Source organism: Gadus morhua, chromosome 14 (assembly GCF_902167405.1).
Source record: "Gadus morhua chromosome 14, gadMor3.0, whole genome shotgun sequence".
Taxonomy (NCBI): Eukaryota; Metazoa; Chordata; class Actinopteri; order Gadiformes; family Gadidae; genus Gadus; species Gadus morhua.
This window is the reverse complement of record NC_044061.1, coordinates 28794010-28811863: the sequence shown is the minus strand read 5'-3', so window position 1 is coordinate 28811863 and position 17854 is coordinate 28794010. Positions and strand designations below refer to the sequence as shown.

The following is a 17854-nucleotide window of genomic DNA, read 5'->3' as shown; positions in this document are numbered from 1 at the left end:
GTAGAACCGCCCACAAAGCTACTTGCGCTTTGCGCTTTCCCACTTGCGTTTCAGACCGTTAAAATAGGGCCCAATGTCTGAGTGTTAGGCATTCGTTACTGCATATACTGCTATTTCCTGAAGAGAGAGAGAGAGAATATTAAGATTGGTGTAGTTTGTAGTAATGTAAACAATTAAAATGATGAATGCCGGGCATCCATCACTGCTTGGGTTGATAAGGCCTGAAGAGAAAGAACAAATTTAGTACAAATGTAAACATTTACAGATCGTTTAAACTATTAATGTTGGTGAATCAAAAAACATTGATTACAACCTACACAAATATTTGCGTGTTTTGCCGATATCAACTAGGGACTGGCTCCCTGTATTTCAGCACCCAGACACACAGAGCCCCAAATATACAAACACATATACTAAATTTACATTCTGGTTCCAACGCATTACCAGATGTCTAGGGTGGGAGGGAGCAAGGGGAAGAAAGAACAATAAGAAAATAACTTCAATTTAACTAACAATAGAAAGGCGAGTGGGGTCCGTGTATATTTTGGTAATTGGAGTTTCCCTTTATGAATGGGAATTACAAAACAAAAAAAGACTGGTTTATTTGACTTTCGTTTTGAAGCCCAAAACCAACAATTTAATTACTCATTATTTTTCTTTCATTTTCATTTTTTAATTACACTTTACAAAATGAAATTCAAAGTCAACAGGAACGAAAAAACTGACCAAAAACAAGCATTATTCATATTCTCGCACCGGAAGTCAGACAGGAGCGCATGGTCCGGGACTATAAAGGATAGCCTTATGACGATGACGGCAGCTGCGAGGATGGATCAGTATATTTTGTTCAGAAAGATCAAAAGAGTTTGTTTGCGCGACGAGGACATGACCATCCTCAAGTTAAGTCGGATCTTTCAGGTAGGTAAAAAAATACGACTACTACTAGCTTACTACCACTAGCCTACTACTAATAATTATAATGATAGTAATATCAGAGCCACTAGCCTAACTTAGCCTACTGTAATCGTCATGGTAGCTCTTTTTTTTTCAACTTCAAATATAGAAATAATGAAATGTTTGGCCAGTTAGTTTGGAGCGCTATCCTCATAACCTTGAATAAATCAGGTTTTGAAAACGCCATGATACCTCTAATATTAGGCCTAGCTGGCTAATGTTATTTAACTTGTGTATTTTTTAGGTCTCAAGTGACAGTCTGTATCTAACAGACGACTCCAATGTGGCTATATTTGCTGGAGAGTCGTCGGGCGTTTTCAGCTCACTAGACCTGAGTCCAAGGGGGCATTGTGAAGTACACGGCGAGGACGATGTCGCCCCAGGGTCAAGCACAACGGGGCAACGCTTTGCCTTCTCAAGACGTTCCAGTACAGTTACCAGTGGTTCACTGCAGGGTGCCTCAGCTGCTCTCCCCAGAGCCACTTCCAAAATATTTCAAAGGTAACTTTTAAGTCACGTATGAAACCAGAAATAATATACTGTGGCGATTTTCCTATAGATGCAAAGAGGGCAATGCCCCCCCCCCCCCCCCCCCCCCCAGAATAAACGTGAGTGACTCACACACGCATTATAGTTCTGTTTTGGAGTAAATTGATTTGTGATATACCGTGTGTGTTTCTCTCTGTGTGCGCTTGCTCTTGTGAAAGACTGCTCTCACGTCCCTCCCATAAACAGGTCAGTGTACCTTGCTGAGGTGGTTGGTGGGAAGCTGAATCCTAGCAGAATGGTGATGGTGAGGTTTGCAGAGTGCGAGGCTTCTCTTCCGGGGATTGCCACCAAAGTACAGGATGCCATTGGAAGTCATGAGCCTTTAATACTGACTGATGCACAGGGCAACGCCATTGTGGAGTCAGAGGGAACAACAGGTGGGTAACGTAAAAAAAATGTTTCTCTGTTTTGAGTCTATGCTTTTGATTATGAATGAGTGATCCACTTCAGCTGAAATGTTTTCTCCTGGTTTCCACTCCTACTCCAAGGGTCGCCTTATTGGAGACAAAATGCAAGAAAGATTCTTGCTGTTCCAGAAAAGGACTTTACAGAGCTGCAGGGCACCAAAAGGAGGAGAATGAGGTAGGCTCATTTACACTGAAATGTGCTCCTTTTTTGTTGCTTTGTTGCTTTTTCTGTTAGATTAATCTTTACTTGACTTTTCAGACAATTTTGCCATTGCCATCTCTGTATAGGCCACACCATACATTGGGTTAGCATTCCCTTATACCCTGTCTGCCACTAAGAAACCAACTTGCCCTTAAAGTATGAAAGCCTGTCAAATACATTTCCTAAATGGCAGCTCTACATTTATAAATCAAATAGGCCTACTTTTTTTTTTTTTGCAAAGGTTAAGCTTCTACCCCACCATCACCAATCCTGGTCACCACATCAAGTACATATCTAACCTCTATGTTTTGTTCTATCCTCTGTGAAACAGCCGGAAAAATGAAGAGGTTGGAGGCATTGCAGAGGTCACAGACAAAATTGAAGAGCTGGTTCTTGCATCTCAGAGTCTCCCGGATGTCACTTTAGCAATCAGGGAGCTCACCAGTCTGGCTGCAGTTCAAAGACTGACCCTGACTCATTCACAGCTACAGGCCATTAAAGGAGCATTTCACCGGTGGAGGCATGAATATGTATTGAAATTGGGTCCTATATGTAGTCGAATAATAAAATAAAATTCTTTTTGGCGCTTGTGGATTGAAGACAACAACTCCCACCATGCACAGCTTCGCTGGCGGCCACTCCCGCTGATCATCTCCGCCTATCAGACACCTCCTTGTTCCATCTACTAATGGAACCAAATCAGCGTGGAGCTTGACCCGACGTCACTGGCAGAGAGTAGTGACGCTTGCACAGAAGCATACGGCCGACATCTTTCTTTATTCTGGGTGGAAATAGTAACATAGTTACGCCATTAAATGCGTTTATGTAAACATTTTTAGTGAGAAATGTGCATTATACTTTCATCATGTTCGCTCGTTGAATGTGAAGGATGTTTGGTTTGATAGTTATGACGAAGAGGGAACGCTCCATTCACTTGCATGGACAGCGTCTCCGGGTGCTAAGCAACCTCAACGTCTTGGCGGACTATCTGCTGATCAACACTACGAATGCTGGAAACACACCAGACACACCATGTGAAGTTATTTAACCCGATTATTGTTATTTATATCCGAGATTATTTAATCTAACCCGATCTAAACTCTATCATGCACCCAAACATGGCGGCGTTTGGGTTTCCTACCTCGGACTCCTAAATCCAGCGCAGCCACAGTTGGCGCGTTGAACCATTTTTTTGACACACAATGATCAAGCGTCAAGTTAGGCACGTTACACGCGTTTGGTGTGGCCGTAGCATTATGCGGTTTCACCCAAAGAAGGCGAACATCACGTCACCAAGTCACCAAGACAGCGCCAGGAGACTTACGCCACTATCTGCCAATGGATCGTGGATGCCTGGGCTGATATAACAGTCTCAACTGTGGTCCAAGCTTTCACGAAGGCAGGAATAATCACTGAACTGCCAGGCAACAGCAGCGACACTGACTCGGATAATGACGAGAGGGATCCGGGCATGTTGGATGCCGTACTCGCCCAACTGTTCAATTCGGACACACAAGAATTCGAGGGATTCGTAGACGGGGAATGAACTGAAAAGTGAGCTTATTGTTAAGAGATATTGATATTGATCAGATATTGATGAGATATTGTTAATATGCACATTAACGTTTGAACATCGTTACCATGGGAGTGACCGGAGTTGTCAGAACGCTTGATAAAGTTTGACTTTATCTGACTGTTTTGTTGACATTCCCTTTAGCACAGCTCGGTCTAGTCGATGCATAACGCAACCCCAGTCAAACGTTTGACTGCAGTATCTTCTATTCTATGCGCCTTATAATCCGGTGCGCCCTATAAATGAAAACAGTTCTAAAATAGGCCATTCATTAAAGGTGCGCCTTATAATCCGGTGTGCCTTATAATACGGTAGTCCTCGTTTGTATTTCTTTCGAAATGGTGAACTTTTGCATGGAGCCATCTTCTATGTCAGATCCAGTACCCTCCGCCAATGTACTTCAGTTTTATCAACAGCCTCGGTTATCTTAGCTTCAGACGCTGTGGATGTTAGTTTCTGCTGGTGAAGTCCCACCCACTGGCACTGCTCTAATAGGTCTGTAGCGTCAGTGGTTCCCACCCCCCTCTAGGGGGTGGGACCCACTAGTGCCCACTAGTGGTTGTAGTCTTACGAGAATCATCCCCTCTTACACTTCCTATTTTCTTGTACGCAAAAATCGTCATATTGCGTCACTGAAAACAGGAAGTGTTGGAGATCGATGCGGATCTCTCCAGTCTCTCCAGAAAATAAGGGAATAATGCTAGACCATTCAAAAATATGCGGGGGGTTCTAAAATACAAAGCTTATGTGAAATGGGTGAAGTTGCCCTTTAAGCACGGGTTCTCCTGTGTGCTCCAGTGTTTCCAAAACCTCATTGGCTGCAAAACTTGCGGCTTAGGAGCTCAGACACCTGTGCAAAATGTAGGGGAAGTGTTGAAGGAAACAGCATGTTTGAGGTTAAGGGCCTATCAGAGGCACTGTCTGTCCTGAGGTCTCTTTTTGAAGAGGAATAATATGTATTTGTTTACTCACAAACAGGCAGGTAACAGAGTGTTTTTTGTTTTTGTTTTATTTATTTTTAAATTGGGTCAGAGTTCAAACGCCCACTGCCACCAGTTCCACTCATTTACGTTCTTCTTACATGCTTTACAAGTGCCAACAATTTTTTTTACATATTGCGCCGAGTTGTGGTAATGAGAAAGAGAAGCGCCTCTTTGTATGGTGTGAAATCATTGTTGATAGCTCTAGACATCAGTTCAGAAATGTCAGAATATTGTTCTGCAAACTGGTTCTCAGCCATTAGTTTGTCTTCTTCTGTTAAAAATGGATCTACTCCAAAGGTAGATTGTGGTGTCAGGGAGGATCCCAGCTGTTGTCTGTAGAGTTCTGCTGCTTCAGCTGAGTGAGGCAACAGTTCCTGTGGGATTTTTTTGGGACACCCACTGCCAGCCAAGTCATTTGGTGTTCCTTTACCTGTAAAATAAAGACATACTGTTGACATTGAGACTTATGTGTGTCTGTTTTTAATTCTGTTGTAATTATTTTAATGTTTGCAATACTGGTTATTTTACCTGGAATTCGATGAGCATTCCAAGACTCTACCACTCTTGTAAGACCAATCTGGCACAGCTGACCAGTCAGGCAGGACACACAGTATTTGACAAGGCTGTCATCCATGTCTAGTAATTCCTGGTCCACCAACTGCAGAAGGGCTTTCTTCAGGGGGTAGTTGACACGACTATTTATCTCCAGCCAGATTCGTTCAACTGTGTGATTCTGAATGTGAGGCAAAAACATATTAATTTATTCCAATGGTCAAATGAAAAAAATGTCTTTAACAGTACATTTTGCAGAATTCTCAGTAACTCAACCAAATCTGCAGACTTGCCAGAAAAGTGTTCTGCTTATCATACAAGTTGGAAAGCATAGCAATTCTGAAAAAGAAGACTGCATGCTGCTAAAAACAAATTACTGTATCTAAATAACAAACAATACAAAATATTAACAAATAATTTCAACAGGGATAGCCACAGTGTGTGTTGGTGAAGCAACTATAGAAAACTACTGAACTGTACCCTTGTGGATGGAGTTTGCAAGTAAGGTCTTCTCTCCTGATCGTAGCGATGAGATGATAGCAGCTCCTGAATGAAGAGTGTCAAAAAAAATTCCTTCCCATGATCCACGCGGACCTGGTCCCACATCCCATTAGCTAGTATTGCAGGCCTATTGGGTGAAAAACGTGGTTTTAATTTGAGCAAAGCTTTTCAAATTTAACCATTCAAAATCAGTTCTTCTCTTTAAAATATAAATGATTCAGTTATAAAGTAACTATTAAGCTGACAGCATATTGTCACATTCGCCTATGTCGGATACTATTTCCAGTGGCAGTATAAGAGTCTGTCAGTTATAGGGGACTACGCAGCTTTTTTTAGTAGGACATCCAAAATCACATAGTCTAGATAGTGCATATCACAATCTTGATACCATATTGATATATTCGCCAACATCCGGCTTGGCTCACATAAATGATAGAATACTGTTAAATGTCATTACATGCTGTTACCTGAAAACATCTTCATAGATGACAAGGTTATTTTTTATGGCCATGGTGGAGTGACCAACAATCTTTTTGCTATAGCCGTCAATGGCTACAACATGTGTAACCCCAAACATTGCCAACTTTTCATTCTGGTCCATATTAACCTTCTGTCCCATGTAGTCTGCTTGGTATGGTATGGGGTTGAGGTTGCGAGAACCCTAAAAGAAGACAAAAATAATGTGACAATTCCACAAACGTAGGCTTCTACACTATTCTCAACAGATCCGGACACAGTACGCCTACAACTTCCTTACTTGAGTCAGTACTACTGTGTGTTAAAAGTTTTTCTGAATGTTTCATGCTTGGCTGTTTAACTTACAGGTTTAGTCTGGATATGGCCAATGGAGTCTTTGGACTCTTTTTTTAGCCAATGGACTATTTTACTGTTGAATAACCTTCAGAGAGGAGGATGTAATGATATCTTTAATTGATGTGTGGAATGGACTTATGTTAAGCATCCATGTCTAGTTTTATGGCCATTGGCCCACCTCAGAGAAAGGAGGATGTAATGATATTATATGACCACTGGGTGGCAGGGTGGGGTTGCTGCATTGGAGGGAGGCAGGCTCAAGGCAGGATGACCTTACACTTTTGGGCTATGCACACTATAATCACTGATCCATGAATTGATTTCTCATCAGCGTCATTGAAAGCAAGTGCATGTGTTAGTAATTGTGATGGTTATAGGCTAGCACTGAAGTACGACAGTAGATAAGTGACACACCGCTACCTGAAACATCTTGAATTTGTATAGCCTACCTGACGTCTTGCTTCATTGTAAGGTCGGTGTATAGTTCTAAGAACTGATCCTATACGTGTCTCTGCAGCATGTACCCCTTTCACGGCGAGGTACCCCTTCATCATTTTTCTACCAAATGTTGGTCCCGTCTAGAAAACAACAAATAGGCCTATGTTTTTACTATTCCAAAATCGAAATAAATTGCTTTGCACATGCACACACATCGGCCTATCAAAGAAGAAGTTTTCATACCTCGGCTATGGCTTTTGCCACCTCCAACTCCAGATGTTCCTCGGGCAACCCCCTCAAGTTTGCGCCGTTTTCAGCACAGAATTTTCGCACATTTCGAGCAGAAAATCCTCTTCCGCCCCCGCTTTCCACTGAAATGCGCGCAGAGATTTCTGACGATGACAGGCCTTGTTTTGCCAATTCTAGAATAATATCTGAGTAGGGCTCCAAAGACATTATTCTCGCATTATTCGCGCTTTATTACAGTCTGAATAGCGGCTTCCGGTGCGAGAATATGAATAATGCTTGTTTTTGGTCCGTTTTTTTCGTTCCTGTTGACTTTGAATTTCATTTTGTTAAGTGTATTTAAAAAACGATAATGAAAGAAAAATGCTGTGCAATTCAATTGTTGGTTTTGGGCTTCAAAACGAAAATCAAATAAACCAGTTGTTTTTTGTTTTGTAATTCCCATTCATAAGGGAAAATCAAATTACCAAAATATACACGGACCCGAGTGGCCTTCTTCTTTCTGCAATATGAATAAGGAAGTGAGGGGAAGAGAGTGTTTGAAGGTAGATTCACGAAGGGGGTGCGGAGAACTTTTGAGAACTTTTCGGCAGCAAACGCGTGATGACAGCCAATCAGCGTTCAACGGCGTTGCCACTGAGGCGTTGCCACTGAGGCGTTGCCACTGAGGCGTTGCCACTGAGGCGTTGCCACTGAGGCGTTGCCACTGAGGCGTTGCCACTGAGGCGTTGCCACTGAGGCGTTGCCACTGAGGCGTTGCCACTGAGGCGTTGCCACTGAGTGACCATGCCGTAACAGCCAATCAGTGTTACTCCCTTGGAATGACCTAGAGTTCACTACCGTTACATTTATTTAGTAACTCGAAAAAAAAACACAAATCAGCATTTAGTAGTGTAGTTTGTGTTTACAGTTAAACTAAACTATGAGTATGCTAAAGGAATAGAATAACAACCCCAAACAAAACCCAGTTGGGTGCCAGGCAGCACCAGCCTCCCAGGCTCCGAATGGTCTCATGAACCCATAAACGACGGCATTCCGACGTCTCTCCCTCTTCCACAACAGGTAAAGACATGCAATGCTCGTAATGTCGGCCATGTTGTGAATGAATTCAGAAGCACCGCGGGCAAACTTGCCGTGCAAAACTTTTGCTGCGCGTCAAAACTTTGCTGCGCCGCAAACTTGATTTGCTGCGCCCGCAAAACTTCGGCGACAACGCGTTCGAGCAGCAAATGCATCTTTTGGTGTGAACGCAGGGTCCTGAGGGAGATGAACAGGTTTCAAGGGGAGGGAGGTGTTAGAGGGGTGGGGTGGGGGGGTACTCGTGTGTAGGGGGCCTGGAGGGGGGGCGGTGGGGGACTTTACGAGCGTAGGGGGTCAGGGGGTCTTTTACCTTAATAATTCATCGTCTTTAATAACAAAATACCAACAGACTTGAATGTAAAATGTAAGCATGCAGTCTAGGGTGGTATTTAGCGGATCGGCAGATAAGATAGTATTTACTCCGACGTCCGCTATGGTGCTACTGCTTAGGAACACAGACCGTGCCGCCTCAGCGGAGGAAGTGAAAGATAACTCTCGTTAATATACTATTTTGGCCCGATCTATACAGAGACCGATAGTGGAGGACTTCACCTCTCAACCAGTACCAAAAACGATCGTTTAACGACGAGTACTCGAAACAACTCAAGTGTAAAGAAGGGGGGAGGGAGTGCCTTCAGAGTTCCTTGCAACCGTTGATCTACACGTGTTTGTTATGCTTTTTTAACTCGAGGTCTAGGCCTCTGGAGCAGCACGACCGGACGGTGGCTAAAACAACTTACACCTAAATGTTCTTATAACCAATCCTATTGCAGATTTAATCTTTAAGACAATGGTTTCTACTTTACCACAGACGTGTGTGGCCTGTGGAAGTTTGTTTTAGCGTCACGCCCGCCGGGATTCTCGGGACTTTCTTCCAAACGTCGGGGTCACCCAAATTATTGCAGCATTCTTGAAGAAAGTTGTCCAATCCCGGGTTGCTTTCAACTGACTTTATTTGTTATAAAGTAGGCATGTTTCGGTATGGTAAACTATGAAGCTTAAAGCCCATGGTGCAGGTTAACGGAAGTTTGATTAATGGGTACATAAAGCACTCAAAATATGTATATAGAGTTAGAAATGTCTCCAAAATGGTGTTAAAGTCCAGTTTTTGTAGTTTTTGGTTAGTAACGGTTATTTTTTACGCAATTTGGCGATGACGTCACGTAAGGTAGACGCATACTAGAACTAGCATTATGGCGGACGGGGATGAGGAAGAGGTAGCAAGACCCACTGTCAACATTTATGATGGCCCACAGCCATATAATTTCGAACCGGTTAGGCGTATGAGGGGAAATGAGGAAATACCGAGAGCCGATGGCCGTCAAAGACAAATAAATGCATGGTCAGAGGAGAATGAGTGGAGAGTTGGTGAAGTGTCCTGGTGAGTTGCTGCCATTTAGAAACGCAGCAGGGAGCCCTGGAGCTAGTAGTCTATGAACAGCAGTGCATACAATAACTTATTTTTTTTTACTGTCAGTGAATAGCATCGAATGAAAGTCAACGTTTTCTTTATATCTAGTGACAGTGATTATGTCATTGGCTCAGATAAGTACCCTAAACTTAGTCAGAAGATCCAGAAATAGAAGGCATATTATGCCTTCTATTTCTTCTAAATATGGGCTAGCTTGACAGTCCCACCTGTGAACCCTAGTGTTTATTCTAAGCTTTCCCTTTCTCCGGTGAAAATGTTGTTTGCAAACGTAGCCGACGCCGAGTAGGCTGGTTATGTCTTCAGTGTGATTATTTTTGATAGTGCTAACTCGTTTTCCTCGTGATTGATTGTCATTGAAACTGTCAGGGTACCGCTTACCGGGAGAGAGCAGTAAGCGTGTCTGTGTCACTGTGTTTGGCAGGTGTCTGTGTGGGCGGTGTCGTCCCATGGAAACGATGGTGGAGAGCTTGTGTTGTAGGGAGGTGAGCGCGTTTTGGTCGCTGGTCGAGGAGCTCACCCCGCGGCCAGCAGATTTAACGTGCCTAACGCAGCATCCTGGATTTGAGGCATGCTGCCTGAATCCGTTTTTGCTAAAAATAGCATACACACACTTCAGGCAGGATCATGGTCCCCTTCAAGCCAGCACGCACGAGTATGTTCATGGTTTCTGTTTACTTTACAAATCTTTTTACACTGAGTCATTTGAACCAACAGTTATAGGTGACAGGAGATGTGTTGCATACACAATAAACATGCATAAGAAACAGGCTTAAAATGATGTTTCCAACCTACTTACAGAGTTTTCAACTTAAGAATCTTTCCTACTTATCCCTAGGCAATACCGGTACACTGTGTACAGGCAAGCTATACGCTGGGCTTATGGCGTTTTAGGTCAGGAGTATAATGAAGCCTCTACCCTCTTGTGTGGTTTAAACCATCAGACAGCAATTCCAGAATGGTGACCAGACCTATCAGGGCTTTCAATGGCCTTGTTTGGATGAGATGAATAAAAATAATAGTTATGCTTATCTATATAAAAAATGGTTAGGCACAAAACATACAAGGAACACTGATGAAGGGCTAGACCCGCAATGTTTAATTCTAATTCTAATTAATTCTGCAATAGTGTAGTCATACCCGAGGGTCAGTTGATGGTTCTCTTTCTCTCTCTCACACACACACACACACACACACACACACACACACACACACACACACACACACACACACACACACACCACACACACACACACACCACACACACACACACACACACACACACTATTTCATGCATGCATACATGCAGTGATACATGCAAAAGCACATCAAGCAGACACACAGTGAGCCCAGACAACACCGCACACAGAGGTTGACAAGGTACAGGTAAAATGATTACCAAATTATTTTGAATTACATACAAAGAAATTTCATGCAAATAATAACAACTAAATCATTGGACTTGTCCGTGTGAAAAAAATAATAATGTGAAATTAGGTTTCTTGAAGCGTGACTGCCGGGCTAGGTAGAGGCTGATGGCCTCCTCCTTAGGAATCTGTTCGAAGGATTTGGCGATGGGGGCGGGTGCATCGGAGGACAAATTGGCGCCAACCTCTCGAAGAACCGCGGGTGAATTGGCGTAGCTCTCCCGAGGGGGCTTCATTAATGATGTTGCATAACCTGCAGACATAATAATAATAATAATAATAATAATAATAAATAATAATAATAATAATAATATTACTTTATAAAGCTCATTGTCACTGATCACTTGTGCGCCATCTCAAATATGATAGAACTGCTGACCCTGCTTACGTATTTGAGGCTGCCTCTTGATGGGACGCACCACATGGGCACCTTTTTTCTGAAGCGCGGATACCGCACGCAGTACTTCTCCGTCCCGTCACTTCTCGTGCTGTCTCGCGATTGGCATTGTGATTATAATTGCAGCGCTGCTAAGAGAAGCCTACAAAATAACACATTTGAGGAAAACCTTGACACTTGGTGTATGACAAAATACTACAATAGGCACGTTAATAGGTACTATTATTACTATAAAAGGCATAATAATTGGCAGTGTTATTCCATTGGATAGCACTGACCTGCTATACATCCCAAGGTATGAAAACCCTGTGTGCTTGGGCGCGAAGTGCAAGATGAGGGAGTGGTAAGCCTCAAGGGAGAAGGTCTGGTGCTGTGGAGACAGCTGACGAACATCTTTCAGTAAGGCAGCCCTCATCATTATGTTCTCCAACTTGACTTCTGCCAATGAGCCTGAAAAGACCAAGACAGGTAGGCAGGGAGGCAGACAGACACACAGACGGAAAACGTACAAATAGACAGGGAAGATGGATACAGGACAGAATTCCTTTTTGAAATGGAAACACATGAAATTGTCCTGCATATGAATTATGGCAAACATAAACAGTAAACAGAATGTTATGAGATTGCCAGGGAATGAAAAAATAATTTCATCACAAAGGTCACATGTCAAAGCATCCAGGACAATTACTCAAAGACAGCAACTAAAACAAAACTATGCAGAGCGTGCATAATACCAGTACTGTACCTGGGTCCAGCCACTCTTTTGTTGCGCTGATCTTCGTCTAGAGGGCCATGGGCACAACTGGAGAAGGCAGGGGTGTCATGGTCATGGATGTCCTGGATGTGGTTCACTAAACTTCTCCATTGCCTCCATGGACCGCTGGGTTGCCATCTGGGGTTGAGGCTGCAGTCCAATAGAGGTGATTCACTATAGCTGGCCTCCACAACTGTAGTTGGTCACACTCTTTGGATGCTGCATCCAATGCCTTCCCCAGACCTGTTTTAGAACAAATGGTATTAATTGATATGCACTAACAAAAACTGCTTCAAGGTTCCAACAATGGATACATACTTTTGGCAATGTGCCACACGTCAAAATAATGCTGTGTCCCTTCAGGGATCAGCTCCTCTCTCACCCATTTGGCAACCTAAGGAGAAAAAAACCAAACATCCAGCTTCAGTTCAATTCAGATATTTAATTCTATACTGCATTTTTATTGTAAATACCTGGCGATGTCGGTCCGTGATCAGCGTTGCCAAATGCAGGTCGTTCCCCCTCAGCAGGCCAACACTGCGCTTGAGCCCTTCAAGCTCACACCATGAGCTGTTGGGGACCTCTGAGCTCTGCAACATGACATAACAGTGTAAGTGTAGAATGCTGGTGGTGTTGAAGGAGGCGTTAATGAACGAAGCGTTGTTGGTCCATGCATTATGATACACTACTCTAGTTAGGCAATACACAATAAAGCTCTATGCATGGTTGTACTAGTGGAAAGATGGTATATTAAGATACAATCCTTTTACCAAATTGCAGAGTTAATCTTTTGTCTAATAACATCAGGTTTACCTGAACAAGCTGAACATCCACCACCTTGTTCAACCTCTGTCCTCTATCAGAGAGTATGACCCATACTTTGCGCAGTCTGCCAGGAGATCTGACCTGGAATAATTACAATTATGTTTCAAGTTTCTAAAACCATGGTCTGTAAAGACAATCCACCATGTCAACTGCAAATGCCAACTAAAGCCACCCTACATGATAACAAATAACAAAATCAAAACGTGGAACTGGTCTAGCTCTCACACTGGTTTACCTGCAGTCACCAGCAAGAACTAGCCCGCCATCCATTGCCTGTAGGTCACTAAAATTCTTGGCTTGATCATTCTGCCAGGCCTGAACGATTACAGGGATGGTGTAGCGGCGCTGATGGCGAAAGAAACTGCTCGCACTGATGCACTGCAGGCCAAACAGGGTCAACATTCTTAGTGTCTGTGTGGCCAAACATCCAGTAAAATGAATGGCCCCACTTAACAGGAGGTTGCAGGTTGGCATGTTCCTGTGGAGCATTGGCTGGTTTTGCCAGAAACGGTGGTAGCCACATGATGCACAGACCTAGATATGTAATAAAATAAAATAAAACATTGTAATCAACAGTATATCAGGATTCAATATAGAGTAAGTACTGTACATTACTGGTCAAAGGTTTCATATTTTCAATGAAACACACATGACCAATACAGTATAACACTCAAATATGATGGCATCACAAACCAGCAGACTTAAGCCAGCCTGGTACATACATTGTAAATTAACTGGCAAGACAGTCAGAGCTATCAGATTGTAATTAGATATTCAGATTTTCTAATCAGATGGCCACGTAAACAAAACTGCATAAACAAAACTGTACCTGGTTGATCTTAACAAAAGTTCCTTCCTGCTGCACGATGCTACTATCCGACCTCTCACAACAGGCCGGACAGATGGCAAAAAGGCCCATCAGCTCCTCTTGGCAAACAATGAATTTGTCAATGCAACTACAACAACAGAAAATGAGGGGGAGGGGGGCGGTGTCATTCAAACTAACAAAGCATTGAGCATTCAATATGGTCTATGTTGGTTTTAGATTATCTCACTTGTGGTGGGGGTCACACGTGTAAGGTGGCTCCTCATCAAACAATTTCTCCTCATCCATCGGCTCTTCGGGCACCCACGACAAGTCACTGATGACAGTGGCATTATCATCATCATCGTCGTCAACTGTCTGTTCAGGACTAGCGAGGGGAGTGGAGGTTTGTGGGCTGATTGAAGTCTGTGTGCCCACGGTAACCATCTTTGGCTTCAGGTTAACCTGCACAGCTGTGGCAGAGGCAGTAAACATACCCAAACATATGACAATCATGGCAAATCTAAGCGGCTATGTTTTGGTGTAGGCTATGTATTCATTTCATCAATGTGTATGGAAATGTCCTACCTGCAATGTTTTAGACATAATATCTACCCCTTAAAGAGCCCATGCCATTAAAATCACATTTTTCCTATTGTTTGTTAAATAACATAGGTCTGAATAAGTTTGTGAGCTGTGGTAAGTTTGAAATCTATGCAGTTTGTCTGCTGAATGCAATAGGCAATGAAAGGAAAAAGGCAGAAGAAATGAGCCGATCTGGATAAGGTGACACTGTGACGTAGCGTTGTCAAATTATTATTCATGGCCCTGCCCACTTGGTTGGTTCGTAACCACCCACAAGAATTCTGAAGGAGTCGTGATTGAGCTAGTGCTAAATGCTAATACGTGTACGGTAGTTGCTTAGTTCGTAGTAACAGGCTAGTTACAGAATTTTGAATGCAATGGCAGAACGACATCGAACTACATGAACTGCGACATGCTGCCTGCCGCCGGTTGCCGCGAGGCACCACCGCCGCGAAGCACCACCGCCCGGCAGCGGGCAGCCGGGCGGTGGTGCCTCGCGCCGGCAGCAGGCAGCGCAGGGTTCTGTCTACTACAGATTGATGTGGAAGTGGAAGAACCAGAGGAAGTCGGAGAACCCGACGAAGTCTCTGTGATTCATTATATCGTCTGACGTGCACACAGCTTTTGCCGTGATAATATGTATTATTTGATATAATAATAAATTAACTAAATGAGGACAAAACAGAGATAATTGTATTTTGGTTCTAAAACGGAAAAGGCTTAAAGTAACCCAACACCTTCACTCTCTGTCCCTGAAAACCTCAATCAAAGCCAGAAATCTAGGGGTTATCATGGATTCAGATTTACATTTTGACAGTCACATCAAATCAGTTACAAAATCGGCATATTATCACCTTAAAAATGTAGCTAGACTTAGAGGGTCATGTCCACCGAAGACTTACAAAACTTGTACATGCCTTTATCACTAGGTAAGCTTGATTACTGCAATGGTCTCCTTACAGGTCTCCCAAAACAAACTCTGAGGAAGCTTCAGCTTGTTCAGAATGCTGCTGCTAGAGTTCTAACAAAGACCAAAAAATTTGATCATATTACACTAATTCTGAAATCGTTACATTGGCTTCCTGTAGGTCAGAGAATTGATTTTAAAATCATGTTGCTAACCTATAAATCCCTACATGGTTTAGGCCCAAAATATTTAACTGATATGCTTCCACTACATCATCCTTCTAGACCACTAAGATCCTCTGAGACCAATCTGTTAATATCCCCAGAGTAAACACAAAACATGGGAAAGCAGGATTTAGTTACTATGCAACAAATAGCTGGAATAAAACTCCCAGAGGATTAAGACTTGCCCCCAACTCTGAGCACCTTTAAAACAAGACTGAAGACTTTTATGTTTGCTATAGCTTCTGCTAAAATCTTAAATACATTGCACTTTCTAAAAGCTTTTTTAACTTTGGCCTTTATTTTCTATTTTAATACTAAAATGACTTTTTCTATTTTACCCATTTCTTTGCATCTGTTTTTCTTTTACTTATCTATTATTTTATTTATTGTAGGACAATGTTTATATGTGAAGCACTTTGAGTCTGCCTTGTGTATGAAAAGTGCTATATAAATAAAGTTGCCTTGCCTAGAAATGTTATTAGGAAACACATTTAATGGTGTATCATGTCCCTAAAATATTGCATTTCCCATTCAGATAATAAAGATTAATATAGCGCTACGTAACAATTTCACAAATGCTAGGAGAATGTCTCACCCCCTGTGGTGCATTCCTCCATCATTTCGAATGAGGAGAAAGCCTGTTCAGGGTCACGCTTTTGGTCAGGCAAAGCGTGACACTGAAAACGCCATGCGATGTGGACCAAACGTATCTATTTTCACGCCTTGGCGTGATACCGGGTTGTTCAGTGAGACGACCACGGATTTTGAGTTAAGCGCCCGTGGTAGACTCGCTCGTTGAAACGGGGATCTGTGTGTGTGCCACGGAATAACAATGTCATTAACTTGCATTGGAGCAAATTCCGTGGCCACATCACAGACAATTTAAGTGATTCCGTCAGACTACCACAGATTTTGATTTAAGCCCCCGGCGTGGTCAACTGTGGCACACACACAGATTGAAACGGGAATCTGTGTGTGTGCCACGGAATATCAGTGTCATTTACTTGCATTGGAGCAACTTCCGTGGACACATCACGGACAATTTAAGTGTTTCACTGGGACCACCACGGATTTTGAGTTAAGCGCCCGTGGTAGACTCGCTCGTTGAAACAGGGATCTGTGTGTGTGCCACGGAATAACAGTGTCATTTACTTGCATTGGAGCAAATTCCGTGGACACATCACGGACAATTTAAGTGTTTCAGTGAGACCATGACGGATTTTGAGTTAAGCGCCCGTGGTCGACTCGCTCGCTGAAACGGGGATCTGTGTGTGTGCCACGGAACACACAATGTCAATAACTTGCATTGGAGCGAATTCCGTGCGCAAATCACGGAAATCTGCGTGTTTCCGTGATGATCCCATGGATTTCGAGTTAAGCGTCCGTGGTCATTTCACGGATTCCTGTGAGACCAGGTTGCTTTATAGATATTATGGTGAATATGAAAGTTTTTTTACGCCAGATGCATTCAACCTTCCTGCATTCTTTTTTCTGTGCTGTTACAGAAGCAGCTTTTCTCCAGGGTGCCTTTTGCATTCCTGAAATCGTTTTAACCTTATAAGGTGCAATGACATCTATTGCCTTTCAAAATTTTCAAATTAAAGTTTTCTACAAGCTCATCAGCAGAACATGGTTGAGCGGTGGTTAGCAAGGAGATAGCCTTTTGAAAAATTAACATTAGAATCTTCATTGATATACAGTTTTTTTTCACAGTATTAGATTTTGTCTGTATGTCGGGAACTAAAATATATGGTAAAGAAAACAAAAAAAAGTGGTCAATAAGGAAGGATCAGTCACAGAGAGATCAGCAAACATTGAGCCCTTTGTGATAACCAGGTCTTGAGTGTGCCCTTAATGAGTAGCGTCTTTCACATGTTGAGACAGTTCAAATGTGTCCAAACTGGTTAAAAAAAATATATATGCACACTTGTCATTCAAAATCATCAGTATGAAAATTGAAGTCACCAGTTATAACTAGACAGCTCAAATTCTGTGGAGATGCTAGACAATAATTCTGTGAAGTCATCTAAAAAAATTGCAGAGTATGTGGGTGGCCCTGTACATAATTAATAGGAGAACTCTGGGGGAGCATTTCATACAGAACTAAGGTATTCAAATGATGGAAAACTCAAACAAATAACATCTGTTTCCCCTGAAATACATTTTTAAATACAGCAGCAACCCCTCCACCTCTTTTTCCAGA

The 17854-nt window shown here is 42.7% G+C and overlaps 1 long non-coding RNA gene across 1 annotated transcript; it reads right to left on the bottom strand.

Moving 5' to 3' along the window:
- Positions 1-12426: 12426 nt before the first annotated feature.
- On the bottom strand, positions 12427-12854 carry LOC115559266 (uncharacterized). Its single transcript, XR_003979469.1, has 3 exons — positions 12779-12854; positions 12624-12699; positions 12427-12548 (listed from the first exon to the last, which is right to left on the bottom strand). It is a non-coding gene; the product is annotated as an uncharacterized LOC115559266 (long non-coding RNA).
- Between the last annotated feature and the right edge of the window lie 5000 nt (positions 12855-17854).